The 18,186-nt window shown below is 46.1% G+C and overlaps 1 protein-coding gene and 6 non-coding genes across 7 annotated transcripts in view; 6 read left to right on the top strand and 1 right to left on the bottom strand.

Annotated features, from left to right (window-relative positions):
- LOC135400529 (BPTI/Kunitz domain-containing protein-like) overlaps positions 1 to 18,186 on the bottom strand; it is a 145,449-nt gene that overhangs the window by 53,492 nt on the left and 73,771 nt on the right. The window lies entirely within an intron of this gene.
- Positions 210 to 293, top strand: Trnal-cag (transfer RNA leucine (anticodon CAG)). The gene has a single exon. It is a non-coding gene; the product is annotated as a tRNA-Leu (tRNA).
- On the top strand, positions 12,391 to 12,474 carry Trnal-cag (transfer RNA leucine (anticodon CAG)). The gene has a single exon. It is a non-coding gene; the product is annotated as a tRNA-Leu (tRNA).
- Positions 12,711 to 12,794, top strand: Trnal-cag (transfer RNA leucine (anticodon CAG)). The gene has a single exon. It is a non-coding gene; the product is annotated as a tRNA-Leu (tRNA).
- On the top strand, positions 13,038 to 13,121 carry Trnal-cag (transfer RNA leucine (anticodon CAG)). Its single transcript has one exon. It is a non-coding gene; the product is annotated as a tRNA-Leu (tRNA).
- Trnal-cag (transfer RNA leucine (anticodon CAG)) lies at positions 13,363 to 13,446 on the top strand. Its single transcript has one exon. It is a non-coding gene; the product is annotated as a tRNA-Leu (tRNA).
- Trnal-cag (transfer RNA leucine (anticodon CAG)) lies at positions 13,688 to 13,771 on the top strand. Its single transcript has one exon. It is a non-coding gene; the product is annotated as a tRNA-Leu (tRNA).

The raw sequence follows: 18,186 nt of genomic DNA, 5'->3' as shown, positions 1-18,186 counted from the left end.
GTCAAGCAGACGAGACAGTGGTATAAAACGAAGTGTGACATGAAGGAAACGCAGCATGCGAAGGAGCAAATGCACGTGTCCGCTTCACCTCGATATCGTTCACAGAGGGTTTCTGAGATTTTTGAAACGAATGTTCCAATATTACGGAGACATAACTAACGCAAATGATCTCGGAGAGGTACTGATGAGTTTTACACACAGCTTCCCCTGTCAGGATGGCCGAGTGGTCTAAGGCGCTGCGTTCAGGTCGCAGTCCGGTTCTCCGGGCGTGGGTTCGAATCCCACTTCTGACACTCGTGTTTTTGTTCACGAGTTGCACTTGCGGCAAGCAGAAGAGACAGTGGTAGAAAAGGAAGCGTGACAGGAAGGAAACGCAGCATGCGAAGCAGCAAAGGGCCGTCTCTGCTTCGCCTCGCTATCGTTCACATAAGGGATTGAAGATTTTTGAAACGAAGGTTCCATTATTATGGAGACGTAATTAACGCAAATGATCTCATAGAGCTGCTGATGAGTTTTACACCAGACTTTCCTTGTCGTTCACATCGCTATCGCTCGCAAATGATCTCGGAGAGGTACTGATGAGTTTTACAAATGGATTTCCCTGTCAGGATGGCCGAGTGATTCTGCTTCCGGACTTCAACAGTGTCGGACACGTAAACATGAGCTCTGCTGGAGTAGGGCTAACGGCTAGGCCTAGCCGGGTGACAGAGAACAAAGGAACTTCATCAGGATACTTGACTATAAGTGGATAATTTCGGTGAAGCACTGGAAGACATAGTAAAGAAAGAAGACGTGGCTACGTTCGGCGTGTTTCAGTATAACCATATTTGGATGATACGGTTTCACAACGGAGCGGAGAAGGAGAGACTGCTGTCGAGAAAAGAACTGGTAGTGAAAGAAAAGCGCTGTGTCATCATCGACCCGAACAAAAGGGATGTATGTATCAAGTTGCACTAGGTCTCTGGTAATACCAGCGATGAAGAAATTCGCAAAGCAATGACAACATATGGACACGTAACGGAAATAATAACAGAGAAGTGGAAGAGTTCGTTTTTTGAAGGAGTAGAATCAACAACCAGATTGATAACGCTCCGACTGAAAGACGGTGGAACCGTAGATGGATTGCCCCACCTGATGCAAATTGCCGGATCCCGAGTGTTGCTGGCTGTCAGTGGCAGACCACCCTTGTGCTTGAAATGCAAGCAGCTAGGACACATCCGAAGGCAGTGTCACACTCCTTGGTGTAGGACGTGCAGGAAGTACGGGCGCGAAGATGAGGAATGCGTAGCCACATATGCATCGAGAGTGAGGCAACCGCAACCAGAGCAGATTCAAGAGCACATAATGGACGTGGAGGAAACAGAAAGAACAAGTCAATTGACGGAGACAGATAAAAAGGGCGAGCAGCAACAATTAGGCGTCGGAAGCGCTGAAACACCGCAGAAAAAATCGAACGAAGGTTCGACCGAAGTGTACAGCCCCAAGGTTATCTCTTCTGGTTCACCAGAAGGGTCGAAGGGTATGCTAGCTGGCGGTTCTCAAGAAACAGAAAACATGGGTATGGTGGCTGTGAAAGAAAGGAAGAAAAGAAAAACAGAAGGTCAAGTTGCCAGTATGCCGCAGCTGGACGAAGTGGGAGCATCGAGACTTGAGGATATGGACTTTTTGACTGCTAAATAGCCGACGGGTAAAATGTGATACAAGTGTGGAACGAGTAAGTCGGCTGCTTTCTTCACAATTAGATGAGTGCAAATAATATAATCGTGGCTACACTAAATGTAAGGGGGTTGAATGCAAGGAAAAAACAGTACCAACTGAAGCGTTTCTTGGAACAATATTCATATATTGCTATTCAAGAAACTAAAATAAGCACAGAAGAAGAAACCACAAGATTGGTCAATTACTTGTTTCATAAAGACTACGACGTAGTAGTCAGCCACGCCGTGGGACATTCAGCCGGGTGCATCCTATTGTTGAAGAAAAGCGAACGTCTTATCCCCGTATCGTACATTACTGATAATGCAGGGAGAATAGCTTGTCTTGATATTCAAATCGACCGGTGTGCTTGGAGGATTGTATGCCTTTATGCACCTAATGATGTGCGCGAAAGGAAAGTGTTCTTCGAAGAGATGGCGCAACTCATCAACAGTACCGAAAATATCATGTTATTAGGGGATTTTAACTGTACGCTAAAGGACTCTGAAGGAAGGAAGGTAATCGCATCCAAGTCGACGCAAGCACTCTCACGCTAGCGGGCATTTTGGAGGGCCATAACATGAGAGATGTTTTCTATGACGTTGAAAATAAGGACACCCTCTTTACGCACTTCCAGAATGGCTCACATTCTAGATTGGACCGAATATATATGAAGTGGGAACGAAGAACGACCGTAACCAGATATGAAACACACCCGGTTTACTTTAGTGACCACTGCATGGTTCTAGCCACTTTAGGGGAAGTACGGAACCCCTCAGGGACAGGAAGTAACCGATGGCAATTGTGGAAGCTGAATTGTAGACTTTTGGAAGACGACGGATTCGTAAATTTCGTAAAGAACGGAATTGTGGGCATTGTGACTGCAGGGACTTCTTGGTCTTCAGCATGGGAAGCCTTCAAGCTGAAACTGCGAGCTTTCGCTGTGGAAAGATCCAATGTAATCTCATATGCACGTAAAGGGCGCGAGGAAGAATTGAAGAAGCGGATGAATGAAGTGGTTAAGCTGGAATCTCTAAAGCCAGGAGAATTTCAACGAGAGATGGAAGAAATTAAATTGGAACTAAATCTCCTTAACGAAAGGAAATATGAAGGTGCTCGGATCAGGTCGAGAATGCGCCTGTTTGCACCGGACGAAATCCCCCGCAAGACGTATGTTTATAAAGAGAGGCAACAAGGAAGACTTAAGAAGATAGAGGCTATAGAACATGAAGGAAATTTAATAACAGGCGAAAGGTGAAATAGAACGAATTTTTGTACACCACTATAAGGATCTCATAGGCACGGCACACGCAACGCAAATAAATGCGGAGGACAAATTAAAAACTTTTCAACTGCCTGCCCTCACTGAGGGCCAACGTCAATCACTTGAAGGACCTATCACCAGGGACGAAGTACTCAGTGCCATTCGATCACTATCCAAGAATAAGACACCAGGACCAGATGGCATCAGTGGCGAATTTTATCACAAGTTCAGCGAACATATGGCGTCTATTCTTTGGAATGTGTTCCTGGAAGCTGAAGAAAATGGAACCTTTTCGCCTTCCTTTCATCGAACTCACACTGTGTTAATTCCCAAGAAGATAACGGCAGGGAAGTCACCGGGAGTAACAGACTACCGCCCAATAACACTTTGTAATGTTGATTACAAAGTGTACGCGAAAGTACTTGCTGCAAGGATTCAAACAGTGATAAAGACCGTTGTTGGAGAGCATCAGGTGTGTGCGATAAAGGGCCGGAACATCCAAACGAACATTCACGTGCTACGCACTATCCTAGATATTGCAAGGACAGATGGGGATCAAGTAGGTGTAGTTCAAATAGACTTATCTCAAGCGTTCGACAGAATGGATCATACTTATCTGTTTTGTACATTGAAAGAAGCAGGGTTTGGTGAAATGTTTATGAGAAGACTAAAATTATGTTATCAGAACGTGTCAACTAAGCAAATTTTAAATGGTCATTGTTCAGGCCCAATACCCTTGAGATCCTCGGTAAGGCAGGGATGCCCCCTATCTCCATTACTGTTTGCCGTATACCTAGAACCCCTTTGCAAGGCTATTGTGGGTTGTAAAAATATTAGAGGATTTACAACGGACAATGCAGAAGTAAAAGTGCTAGCGTTCGCGGACGATATTGCTGTTGTGGTGGAGAACAAGCAAAGTGTTAATGCATTGTTTAGCATTATTCAGGACTTCAGTCGCATATCTGGTGCGCGTATCAATAGGAAAAAATCCCTTGGGATATGGGGAGGTCAATGGGGCAGCACCCCAACTACGTATGCAGGCATATCGTGGGATACTGTGCCAGGGATGTACCTCGGAGCTCCACTGGGAGACAGTAACAATACAAATTCTATGTGGTCTCAAGTTGCCGGCAAGCTCCGCAAGCAAACCTCTGTGTTGAAGCAAAGTGTGTGTTCTGTCTTCCAGCGTAGTAGTATATGCAGTGTTTTCATGTTGGCACGGATTGTGTACCTCTTGCATGTACTGCAGTGTTCGCGTGCCAATATTCAAAGAATCCACTGGACTTTTGCAACGTTTGTGTGGAATTCTTCTTTTGAATCGATGACGCGTGACAACTTGTTTAAAGCGGTGCAGGATGGTGGTTTAGGGCTACCACATATGTTTGTGAAGCAGCTTGTCATGAGAATTGTATCCTAGAGAACAAAAACGCACGCGTTACTGGAGCATGTAAAACAATGCATAGCATTAGAACACTTACCATACATAACAGTGGCAACAAAAACCAGACATGTTTCATTGAATGGTTTTTGCAGAGAGGTTGTCGAGAGTGTTAAGTTTTGCTTAGTTCGATTCTCAATCGATTATGTGTATTCAGTGCATAGATCACGCTTATATTGGGACCTTATTGACACTTTGTTCCCTGTTCCAATTTATCGAGCCTTATCGCTGGAATGGCCCGGAAAAGATATTTTATGTAGAGTAAAGAGAATGCCCATCAGACCCAATCTTAAAACTTTCTTCTTTAAAGTGCATACAGGTACGCTGCCTGTCAAAACATGGCTTGGAAGAAAAGGTTTCTTTGTACCTTGGAGTACCAGTTGCAGGTTTTGCAAGGTGGCGGAAACTATTGATCATATTTTTATTGACTGCACTGAGGCGGCATTCCTGTGGGATGACTTAAGTCAAGCATTGGGCGTTACCTTCACACTGAACCCACACACCATTCGGTTCCTGCCATTAATTGACCGTAACGGTCCTAGGTTTGATGTCCTCTGTGTTACAGCAATGTACTCTTTGTGGAAGGTGCGCATGCTGGACAGGCACGAAGAGCCGCTAAGTCCACCGATGGTCTTTCTCCGAAAAGAACTGTCGAACATGAAACTGGCCGCGAAGTATCGCGGATACACTCCACCGTGGCTCACGCTTTTCTGTGAAAAGCTTCTTCCCTGTGTTCATATCCCGCGCCTTGTATAAATTCACATTGTCATCATCATAGAAGTGTTATTTTGATATGAATGAAATAAAAGTTAAAAAACTTAGAAAGAAAGAGTTAGATGTCGAACAAAGAGATATTTGCCGGATGAAACGCCAAACAAAAGCTATTTGGCAATAGAGAGGAAGCAGACGCGTAGTAGGCGCATTGAAAGTTTAGAGCACGGGGGTAAAGTAGTGGGTGATTCTGAGAAAGTGAGGGAGATATTCGTCGATTACTATAAGAGTTTGTTTGGACAAACAGCACGAAAAGTCGATGAGGGTTTGATAAATAGGTACATTGCAACCATGCCAAAGCTAAGTGAGGAGGAGAAAGAAATGTTAGGGTCGGACATTGCAGCAACAGAAATACAGTGTGCAATCAAAGAGTTAGCTTTCAACCGCACTCCCGGGCCGGATGGCTTGGGAGCAGAGTTCTACAAGAAGTACGTAGAGCTGCTCACGCCTGTTTTACTTAATCTTTATGCAGAAGCGGAGGAAAAGGGCATTTTTTCTCTTAGTTTTCGGAGGTCACACACTGTATTAATCCCGAAGAAAATAGCTGAGGGGTCCACTCCGCAAGTGACTGACTATAGACCTATTACCCTCTGCAATGTTCACTACAAAATTTTCGCTAAAGTGCTTGCTGCACGTCTGCAATTTGTGTTGCCCCATCTAGTAGGGGAACATCAAACGTGTGTCATCAAGAATAGAAGAATACAAACCAATATACACCTAGTTCGTACGGTGTTGGACTGGTGCAGATATGAGGGTGGGCATGTGGCGATGCTACAGTTGGATCTTTCGAAAGCTTTCGATAGAGTTTGTCATACATACCTGTTCGCATTGCTGCGTCATGTCAACATGGGAGATAGGTTTGTAAATCGCATCCAGTTGTGCTACAAACTAGTTGCAACGAGCCTTGTGGTGAATAGATTCATTGCCACCCCGATTGCGCTTGGAGCTTCGGTCCGGCAAGGTTGTCCTTTAGCGCCTTTACTTTTCGATTTGTACTTAGAACCGTTGTGTAGACACGTAATCTGTCAGTATGACGTTCATGGCTTTCAGCTGGGTGGTGTTGAAGTTAAAGTTGTGGCGTATGCAGATGACGTTGCGTTCTTGGTGAAAGATAAGAGAAGTGTCGAAAAAATAATGGAGCAGGTCGACTTGTTTTGTGCAGCTTCTGGAGCTCAAGTAAACAAAGAGAAGTCTTTACGAGTATGGTGTGGGCTTTGGGGTTCAACTCCAGAAATATTTTGCGATATCAAGTGGCAGACGAGCAACCCGGACTACCTGGGGGTGCCATTACACGCAAGTAGAAACACAAACAGGATGTGGTCAGAAAGAATTGATAAGATGAAAAAGCATGCATTCACTTGGAGAGGCAACGAACTGTCAATATTCCAGCGGGCTTCAGTTTGCAATGTGTTTTTGGTGGCGAAAATGGTATACATTTTGCAAGTACTTCAGTGTTCCCGTAAAATCGTACATGCATGCCATCGCGTGTTTGCCACCACGATATGGTGCTCAACATTTGAAAGAATGCGCCGAGAAAACCTTTTCAAGAAAGTCAAGGATGGAGGTTTAGGTCTACAGCACTTGTTTATAAAGCAGCTAATTATGAGACTCTGGTTTTATAGGCAGCCTGTGCACCCCCTATTAGACGCCGTGAAGAGAGCAGTAGCCTACAACTATATGCCTGATATATATGTTGGCTTCCACGAGCAAGGCTTGCAGTTGACAGGGTTTTATCAGGAGGTCGTGGACTGCATCAACTTTCTAAAAGTCAGGTTTACCCCAGATTAAATCTTTTCGGTTTCAAAGAAAGTGTTGGCAGCCCATTTGATAGATACCTTGTTTCCCGTGCCAATTTACAGGCAAATTCCGTCTGAGTGGCCTGGAGCGGACGTTTTACACAGGGTCAAACGCATGCACATAAAGCCGAATATGAAAACATTCTTTTTCAAGCTTCATACATCAACGCTCTCTGTGAAAGCATGGTTGGAACAGAAAGGCATGTATGTTCCATGGTCTGCCAACTGCAGGTTATGCAAAGTCCCTGAAACCGTTGACCACATCTTTCTTGATTGTACGGAAGCACAGTTTTTCTGGGACGACATACAGATTAAAGTACTGAATAAACGCCTCTCTCTGAACCCACATACAATCAGATTCCTACCTTTACATCCGAATGAAGATATACGCTACGATATTATCATGCTGATAGCTACGTATTGCTTGTGGAAGCTGCGTATGGCAGACAGAAATGAAGAGCCATTGGCGTCGCCCATGCAGTATTTTAAAGTAGAAATAACGCAGCTGAAGCTATGCTGCATGCAGCATTTGGAAGCACCACCGTTGTTAGAGCATCTGTGTAAATTATTTCTCTCTGTGTGTGACGTGTTTAACCTGTGCGTTGTATACCACGCATTTTTTTCTATCCTGTGTGTATGTAAATTTTTACTCTCTGTATGTGACCTGTGCAACCTGTGTGTTGTGTACCATGTACTTTTTTTGTATCCTGTGTATTTGGATGCTACGGTGTGCATCATTCATTCGTCATACATCACTCATTAACACTGTACAGTCATAGCTTATTTTAATGTTTATAAATAAACGTTATTACCTGGTGGAAAAAAAAGAAAGGATGGCCGAGTGGTCTAAGGCGCTGCGTTCAGGTCGCAGTCCGGTTCCCCGGGCGTGGATTCGAATCCCACTTCTGACACTCACGTTTTTGTTCACGAGTTGCACTTGCGGCAAGCAGAAGAGACAGTGGTAGAAAAGGAAGCGTGACAGGAAGGAAACGCAGCATGCGACGCAGCAAATGCACGTGTCCGTTTCACCTCGATATCGTTCACATAGGGTTTAGAAGATTTTTGGAACAAATGTTCCATTATTATGGAGACGTAACTAACGCAAATGATCTCATAGAGCTGCTGATGATTTTTACACCAGACTTTCCTTGTCAGGAAAAATGCTGTCCCAATATTTCATGGATCAGTATGACGTTGTTGTAAGCCGCGCTGTTGGTCACTCGGCTGGAGTTATGCTTTTCGTACGAAAGCGTCTTTCCTATACTTGTGTGTACCATGCGGTAGACAGTGAGGGTAGGGCAGCTATGCTTGATGCCCTCATTGAAGGAGAGCTTTGGAGGATTTTAGTTGTTTATGCGCCTAACGACGTAAATCAGCGGTGTGCGTTCTTTGAATCATCGGAGCAATACTTCAACGCAAATTGTAACATGGTTTTCTTAGGGGATTTTAATTGTGTTCTGTCAGCGAATGACCGCAGCACGCCCCGGGGGATAGAAGACCCTAGTGCTGAGTGCCTTAAACGCATAGTAGAGGCATACGGTTTTAGGGACGCTGCTGAGCTCAGTACGCATGCAACCATCAAGTACACACACTAGAGCACTGCACGGGCCCGGGCCCCCGACCCGGCCCGGGCCCGACCCGGCCCGCGGGCCGGGCTGGGCTTGTTATTGGCTGTGTGCTCCGGGCCGGGCCGAGCCCGGGCCGACAAAATACGCCAGCACCGCGGGCCGGGCCGGGCCCGGGCCGTTAAAATACGCCACCAATGCGGGCCGGGCCGGGCCCGGGCCGACAAATATGTTCCCGAGAGTCAGGCCCGGCCGGGCCACGCAGCTAATTCCGCACATTGGAGATGCATTAGTTCATATCATCATACGCTTGCGTCATTCCTGTGCATATTTTGCAAAGACAAGCAAAGGGTACTGCATTATGCATATGATTCGACCCCCTAGAACATTCTCCAAGCCACTTTACATTGCTCCTCACTCCTCACATATTTCACAATCACTTTGGCAAAGCTTGGTGAGAGGGATAGGGACTGGGAGAAGCAGTTTGTCGACAGCATGCTCTATCTCCGCAAAATCTTGACAGTGTAACGATAACGCCCCGTGCGTTCTGGATTTAATTTGGTCTCGTGCGGTTACGGTGTTAAACCGCCATCACTTGTAAGTTTGTCTTCTCTCCTTATAAATTTACTTATAAATTTGTTTGATAATCGCCAGAAACGCGTACGTCGCGGCTGGAAATACTAGGCCGGGATCTACTCGCCGGGTCACCGGGCCGGGCCGGGCCGGGCTCTATTTGCTTAGACGCCGGGCCGGGCCGGGCTCTAGTCACTGGGTCACCGGGCCGGGCCGGGCCGGGCCGCCTAAAAATATGAAGGTCCGGGCCCGGGTCGGGCCGGGCCATTTTTCGATGCGCCCGGGCCGGGTCGGGCCCGGAAAAGTCGGCCCGTGCAGTGCTCTAACACACACTTTCAAGGCAGCTCACATGCAAGGTTGGATCGGATATATTTTTCCCGAGGCCAAAATCAGCGCAAAGATGTGTCTCGGTATGAAGTTCATCCGGTGTACTTTACTGATCACTGCCTCGTGATCGTCACCGTCGGAAATCGAGCTCGCGGCGTGGGCGATTCAAGGTCTTGGAAGTTGTGGAAAATGAATGCAATGCTCCTTGATGATGTGCCGTTTGTGGAATATGTTGTGGATAGGCTGGCCAACATCAGCTCTGACACGAGATGTGGGGCGGCGCAATGGGAGTACTTTAAGCAGGAGGTCAGATCATTTGCAATTGAGCGAAGTAACGTATTGTCATATCAACGCATGTATGAAGAGAACAAGTTGAAAGAGGCGTACCAAGCTCTACTGCAGTTGGATGCAGGAAACCCTGGATCGTATTTAGAGGAGATAAGCGACATTAAGCTTCGTCTAGAACTCCTCGACCATAACAGGTACGAAGGCGCAAGAGTTAGGTCCAGATCCAAACGATTCCTTGCTGGTGAAGTTCCCACGAAAAGCAGCATCGCAGAGGAGCGTAAGCACACGGGTGGTCGGCTCATCACGTGCTTGGAAAGTGAGGGAAAAGTGGTGACTGACCTCGAGGACATAAAGCCCCATTTTGTGCAATATTACACAAGTTTGTTTGGGACGGCAGCTATCACTGCCAATCAGGGTTGTATCCAGGCTTTCCTCTCTGAACTGCCTAAGCTCGGGGAACCGGATAAAGAAGTGTTAGCGTCGCCGCTCACAGAACAAGAAATCAGCGACGCAATTGCATCACTGAAGTTAAATCGTTCCCCTGGACCGGACGGTCTATGTGCCGAGTTCTACAAGAGGTTTTCCGCTTATCTCGTGCCTATTTTGCTGGATGTATACGCCGAGGCTGAAGAAAACGGGATTTTTTCCGGCAGTTTCCGGCGATCGCACACCGTGCTGGTTCCTAAAAAAGTTGCAGAAGGTTTGACGGCAAAGGTTACTGATTACAGGCCAATTACCCTATGCAATGTCGATTACAAAATATACGCCAAAGTTATGGCTGCTCGACTACAACTTGTGTTACCTCAATTGATAGGTGATCACCAAACGTGCGGAATAAGGGGTAGAACTATACTGACGAATATCCATGTGGTGCGTACCATTCTGGATTGGTGTCGGTACGAGGGGGACCATGTGGCCATGTTGCAGCTGGACCTTTCTAAGGCTTTTGACCGCGTATGTCACACATATTTGTTTGCGTTGCTGGAATACGTCAACGTGGGAGCTCGCTTTGTCGGCCGCATCAAGCTTTGTTACGAGCAAGTTGCCACGAGCCTCATCATTAACAAGACTCTTGCCGCACCGATAATGCTGCGATCCTCGGTTCGACAGGGCTGTCCCCTGTCACCACTGCTCTTTGACTTGTACCTGGAGCCGCTGTGTCGGCGAGTCATCCGTCTGAATGATATCCACGGGTTCGAACTGGCCGGTACTGTGATCAAGGTGGCCGCATATGCTGATGATCTTGCATTCCTTGTCAAGGACAAACCTAGCGTAGTGAATGTCATGGAACAAGTTGATTTGTTTGGCCAAGCGTCTGGAGCGCGTGTAAACAAAGACAAGTCCTTAGGCGTTTGGTGCGGCCACTGGGCGACAACACCTGGAGCTTTTTGCGGAATTCCGTGGCAGGAACAAAACCTTCGTTATCTTGGTGTCCTTTTGCAAGAAACCAGGAACCCGAGTAGAATGTGGTCCCAGAGGCTCGACAACATAAGGAAACACGCTTTCATCTGGAGGAAGAAAGACCTTTCAATTTTTCAGCGAGCGACTGCAACGTGTTTCTAGCTGCTAAACTGGTTTACCTTTTGCAAGTCTTGCAATGCCCGCGCAAACTAGTGCACGCCTGTCACAGGGTTTTTGCCACCACAATCTGGTGCTCTACATTTGAGAGGATGCGTCGCGACTATCTTTTTCGAAAACTTCGTGATGGAGGCCTCAGCCTACAGCACCTCTTTGTCAAACAACTGGTCATGAGACTCTGGTTCATTCGTGAGGAGCTGCATCCAGTTCTCGAGGGAGTAAAACGCATCCTTACATATAATTACATCCCGGAGTTACACGTCACGTTCACAGAGGGAACGATGCGGTTAACAGGCTTTTTCAAGGAGGTCGTTGAGTGCATGCTGTTTTTGAAAGCCAGGTTTACCCCTGAATACCTCTTGTCTGTCAACAAGAAAACGCTGGCGGCCCACTTGATCGATACATTGTTCCCTGTGCCTGTCTATCGAGATATTCCACCCACTTGGCCAGGCAGGGATGTTTTGGTTCGAGTCCAAAGGATGCCAATCAAACCAAACATGAAGACATTCTTTTACAAACTTCATACGTCAACACTACCTGTCAAGGCATGGCTCGCGCAGAAGGGCATATACGTGCCCTGGTCGGCAGACTGCAGGTTCTGCAAAGTTCCTGAAACGCATGATCACCTTTTCTTAGACTGCACAGAAGCCCAGTTATTCTGGGACGATCTCCAGTATAAAGTTTTCAAAACTCGACTTCGGCTTAACCCACACACCATATATGGTTTCTCCCATTACACCCGAGGGAAACAGTCAGGTACGATATTGTCATGCTTATAGCCTTGTACTGTCTGTGGAAACTTCGTATGGCTGACAGGAACGAAGAACCGTTAATGCCTCCTATGAAATACTTTAAGATAGAAATATCTCAACTTAAGCTGTGCCTTATGCGATGTTTAGAGCTGCCAGATTGGTTAGAAACATTGTCTGATGCCCTTACGTACTTGTAAAATCGTATGTACAAATTCAAAAGGTCTTCAGTTTCCTCTTTAGACGTTTTGTAATGACCCACGGCGTTGCGACCGTGTGACGTACCTGTAGTTGTGTGCACTTGTGTGTTTTGTTAATAAAATGTGGAAAAGAAAAAAAAATCCTTGTCAGGATGGCCGAGTGGTATAAGGCGCTGCGTTCAGGTCGCAGTCCGGTTCTCCGGGCGTGGGTTCGGATCCCACTTCTGACACACACGTTTTTGTACACGGGTTGTACTCGTGCGTCAAGCAGAAGAGACAGTGGTAGAAAACGAAGCGGGACAGGTACACAGCATGCGAAGCAGCAAAGGGCCGTCTCTGCTTCACCTCGCTATCGTTCCCATAAGGGATTGAAGATTTTTGAAACGAAGGTTCCATTATTATGGAGACGTAATTAACGCAAATGATCTCATAGAGCTGCTGATGAGTTTTAGACGAGACTTTCCTTGTCAGGATGGCCGAGTGGTCTAAGGCGCTGCGTTCAGGTCGCAGTCCTGTTCTCCGGGCGTGGGTTCGAATCCCACTTCTGACACACACGTTTTTGTACACGGGTTGTACTCGTGCGTCAAGCAGAAGAGAGACAGTGGTAGAAAACGAAGCGTGACAGGTAGGAAACACAGCATGCGAAGCAGCAAAGGGCCGTCTCTGCTTCACCTCGCTATCGTTCACATAAGGGATTGAAGATTTTTGAAACGAAGGTTCCATTATTATGGAGACGTAATTAACGCAAATGATCTCATAGAGCTGCTGATGAGTTTTACACGAGACTTTTCTTGTCAGGATGGCCGAGTGGTCTAAGGCGCTGCGTTCAGGTCGCAGTCCGGTTCTCCGGGCGTGGGTTCGAATCCCACTTCTGACACACACGTTTTTGTACACGGGTTGTACTCGTGCGTCAAGCAGAGGAGACAGTGGTAGAAAACGAAGCGTGACAGGGAGGAAACACAGCATGCGAAGCAGCAAAGGGCCGTCTCTGCTTCACCTCGCTATCGTTCACATAAGGGATTGAAGATTTTTGAAACGAAGGTTCCATTATTATGGAGACGTAATTAACGCAAATGATCTCATAGAGCTGCTGATGAGTTTTACACGAGGCTTTTCTTGTCAGGATGGCCGAGTGGTCTAAGGCGCTGCGTTCAGGTCGCAGTCCGGTTCTCCGGGCGTGGGTTCGAATCCCACTTCTGACACACACGTTTTTGTACACGGGTTGTACTCGTGCGTCAAGCAGAAGAGACAGTGGTAGAAAACGAAGCGTGACAGGTAGGAAACACAGCATGCGAAGCAGCAAAGGGCCGTCTCTGCTTCACCTCGCTATCGTTCACATAAGGGATTGAAGATTTTTGAAACGAAGGTTCCATTATTATGGAGACGTAATTAACGCAAATGATCTCATGGAGCTGCTGATGAGTGTTACATGAGACTTTTCTTGTCAGGATGGCCGAATGGTCTAAGGCGCTGCGTTCAGGTCGCAGTCCGGTTCTCCGGGCGTGGGTTCGAATCCCACTTCTGACACACACGTTTTTGTACACGGGTTGTACTCGTGCGTCAAGCAGAAGAGACAGTGCTAGAAAACGAAGCGTGACAGGTAGGAAACACAGCATGCGAAGCAGCAAAGGGCCGTCTCTGCTTCACCTCGCTATCGTTCACATAAGGGATTGAAGATTTTTGAAACGAAGGTTCCATTATTATGGAGACGTAATTAACGCAAATGATCTCATAGAGCTGCTGATGAGTTTTACAACAGACTTTTCTTGTCACGATGGCCGAGTGAGTTCACTTCCGGTTTTCGTCCGAGACGGTTGTGCACGACATGAGCTCCGACGGAGCAAGGAATATGGCTGGTGAGAGCCAGGCTGAGCAGGTGTTTGGTGGTCGTATGGATGAAGAATACAAGACTTTGCTGCCTGTTTTTGCGTCCAGCGTGCTGAATGAGGATACATTGGTGCTACACGCCGATTTAAGAGGGAGGCCATACAGAATGGAAGATTTCAAGGTGTCTCTTCTCAAGGTTATCAAAGGTGAGGACCTGGCATGTTTGGGTCCGTATCAGTTTAATCATTGCTGGATAATAACGCTAAAAAATAAAGAAGCAAGAGCCGTGTTGCTGGAAATGAAAGACTTAAACGTGAAGGGAAGACGATGCCTTATTTTGGACCCCAGGGAGAAATTAGTCAAGATTCGACTGCACTGGGTGCGTTTTCATGTCGCTGACGAGACGATTAAAAGTTTCTTCAAAGTGTATGGCGAAGTGAAAGAGTTAAACCGCTTGAAATGGAAAAGCGAAGGAATGGAGCAAGTGGAGACGACGTCAAGGCTTTTATCGCTCAAACTGGACCCGGGAGTGACTGTTGAAAGTGTTCCTCACCAAGCAAGGATTAATGGCAGTCAAGTGCTTGTTACGGTGGAAGGCAGGGCGCCGATATGTCTGCGTTGCCGCCAAAAAGGACATGTCAGGAGGCTGTGTAACGCCCCGCGGTGTACTGGGTGTGGCCGAGTAGGCCACGAGATGGTTGATTGTGTTAAGACCTACGCCAGCATGACAAGAGCTTCAGGAGAGTACATCTTAGAAGGAATACCAATGGATCATGAGGAAGCTGTGGAAGCAGAAAGAGAAGATCTGGCGGATAGCAGAAGCGATGGCACCGATCCCATTCCTGGAGAGATCCCCACGAAAGCAGACGACGGCGGTTTGGCAGAAGAGGCGGCGGGAGGTACGACAAGCGTAGAAGACAACCAGGAAGGTGAAATTGGAAGGCCTCCAAAGCATGACGGAAGGATAGATGAGGAGGCAGGGTTGAAGATTTTAACCAGTGGAGATCGTATGGAAGAAGACACCGGTGAAAAGCGGAGGCCAAGGGAGGAGCCAATGGCAGAAAGAAGCTGGAAAATAGTGCAAAGCAAGAGAAGGAAATTTGTTGCAACGCCGACAGTGCCGTAATACACCAGAGACAGGTATAGGGAAGGGATAAGCAGAGAAAATAGTAAAACAGACGGGCAGAAAACAAAGGAAGAGGGCACATAAATAACATGCGCAGCTCTTTTGTAATTGCTACACTGAACGTAGTAAGTTTAGTGTCGAGTTTTCGAAAGCAGTGTGTATTGAATTTGTTGCTAGAGAAAAAAGTGGACGTTGCCTGTTTGCAAGAAACCAAAATTGCAACTTTGGAAGGAGAAATTGAAGCAGCAGAGTTTTATAAACGTCACTATCAGATTTTCTTATCCAGAGGAAGCCCAAATAGAGCCGGAACAGCGGTTTTGATAAGAAGATGTGCAGAAATAGTGGTAGTACCTGAAATTGGAAATGATCTTGAAGGACGGGTGTCCGCGGTTGATGTTTTCCTAGGGAAAAGACGGGATCACTCTGGTTTACACTTCGCAAAATAAACTTCGAGAATAAACTCCTCAAAATAAATCACGATAAAATCCACGGTGTAAAGATAAAGCCGTAAAAATCAACTTTTGCGATACAAACGCTTCAGATTCAAACTTTCAAAATAAATCGTCTCTGATTGGTCGACAGGCACGGCAGCCTCAGAGCAGCGAAGGCTTTTGGCTCCCGCGTCTCAAAATAGTTCCCCGCAGGGTGAGGCTTTTTGTGGTGGGCTGGGAACGAGAGTACCGAGTCTGGACGAATCGTTTACTGTATTCTCCGCCGGCTATCAGGATTCTGTTGACACTGCAGTTAAATGATTTGCTCTGCTGCTCGCCTGTCAAATTTGAGTATGTCGAACTCTGAATTCGTGTGGTGTCACCGAATGAGTTCCCAGTGTTGGTCCCAGCCGTCCCAGCTATGGTGGACACCTGCTATATTATGAACATTGTCGCGAACATCGCCATTCTCCTGCAGCTGCCTTGGTTGTGAAGTCGTAGAGTTGAAAAGTGACGATCTACGAAAAAGCCTGATTCCGATACCGTGTGGATGTGTTGTGTTTATCCGTCTGTACGTGTTTGTTTGTGTTCCAGCCTCAGAACCGTAGAATCGTGAAATCGGAACCTGCCTGTGGTTTTCCTTGTGAGCCTACGTTCTGATTAACGCACGGAACAGGTACTGGACAGACTCTCGAAATGCATTTCTCCAAATAAGCTGCATATGAATGTGAAGAAATTGTGTGTTTGTTTGCAAGAAAAAAACGATTTTCTCTCGAATGAATAACTTGAGTCAGCAGAGGTCCTAATTTTTTTGTAACCAGCATACGGTAATCTCAAAGTGTAACGAAATAAGATTCTAATTTCAGGAACATCCACATTGATTCGCGCACCTTCCTAGACAACGATTTGCCATGCAAAAGCTGCAAAAGATGTATCTAGACATAATACTTCAAGCACTTTGTTTTCACTGGCTTTGAATACACTGGAACCGAAGAATGCCATTTTCAAGGTATTAAAAACCATGAAATTTTCTCACAGGAATTTTTGCATCTTTTTTATTCACGTGGACATACAGTGTAAATTCTGGTTATCAGATGTCGGAACTGAAGAAAACTAAGCGCAATGAAGTAACTGAAATCAGAAGTGTGAGAAATGAATGGCACCCTCTGTTGTATTTGTTTGCCTTCCTTTCTCTCCTATGATCTTCGCATTCAGAAATCCCCCAGTACGTTTATTAGCAGTCACTCTTTATGCCAAGCACCCACGCCAAGAAGAGGTCTAAAATTTACGGTACCAGCTACTTCACTGTATGGTACCCTTGCACCCATTTTTACAGCTTATAAATATTGTGCTGAAATATGAAATCGCTGTAAAACCTGCATCCTGTACGACATTACATTAAATGTGCTGCTTGCAGTTCTGCAGCGTTGTTTCTTCCTCACGTTCAAGTGAAAAGGCAAAAAGAACGCTCCGGGACTTACTCTCACACAGCCATTATTTCGGGGCCATGTCCTCGCACTAAATGGTCACGAGCATTCTTTGGAAAACTATAGCGGCACATAGGGAAACCGACATTGCATTTGCACCGACCTTCTATTTCTAATAATTAAACGAGACCTAATTAGTACATTCGCTTCGGATGTAGAACATGTTGTCATCCTTTATAACTGCAAAAATATTATTTCTCTAAGAATAAAATATCAGTCCATGGACATGCTATATGCACTGCACCTACTAGAAATTAACCAGTGCTTGCTGAAAATATACTGGTATTTGTGTCTTATGTGATGTATGGCCCACATTTTCTTTTTGACCAGCTATGCCAGTGTGAGAGCTCCTACGCAAGACTAGCTAATTCCTCCTCTTTGTCCTCTATGTGGTCACATATATGTTACGCTACAAGGAAGCTACCTGATACCACAGTACCAAAGAGGTGAATTTACATGAAGACAATCACATAGCAGAGTGAATAACAACCACCATTATTGACTTAGTTTGCTTGGTCGATGACAACTGAAGGTGGCATATTTCTTTCCTCAGATTTTTTTTTTATTGGTTTGTTCCAGCTAAAAACAGAAGCCATACACTGAGCAGCAGGGCATAATAAAACCCTCCATAAGCATCATTTTGCTTCGCTTTGCTTTGCGTGATATAGGGTACTATGACTGTGTTCGCAGTACGATTTAAAACGTTGGCACCTATAGGGCTAGATTGTAGCCCCTTATTGCGTGCAAATATTCTGATGCATGCAGAGCTGTAAGCTGTTCTTCCGGGTGAAAGAAAGCTTGAAGACTGCATACGTTGTGGCTCACTGCCAAAGAGATGCGGTTGGAGAAGAAATTACTGGACATAAAACACAGTGAGGCATGCTCCACCCAGGCCACAAGGAGGTACACAATTAATTTGAGCCACCTTCTGTTAATGCATCAAAAACACCTATTTCCACTGAAAGAAAGACTGGGTTTTTTTTTCTCTTGTGGTTGAAGGGCACACGAGATCATAATAAATTGTTTCCAAAAGCTGTTACGTCGCATTCTGACATGATCTGAGCCAATATG

The sequence above is a fragment of the Ornithodoros turicata genome, chromosome 1 (genome assembly GCF_037126465.1).
Source record: "Ornithodoros turicata isolate Travis chromosome 1, ASM3712646v1, whole genome shotgun sequence".
NCBI lineage: Eukaryota > Metazoa > Arthropoda > Arachnida > Ixodida > Argasidae > Ornithodoros > Ornithodoros turicata.
Note: the sequence above shows the minus strand (reverse complement) of the source record. Positions and strands in the feature narration are given on the sequence as shown.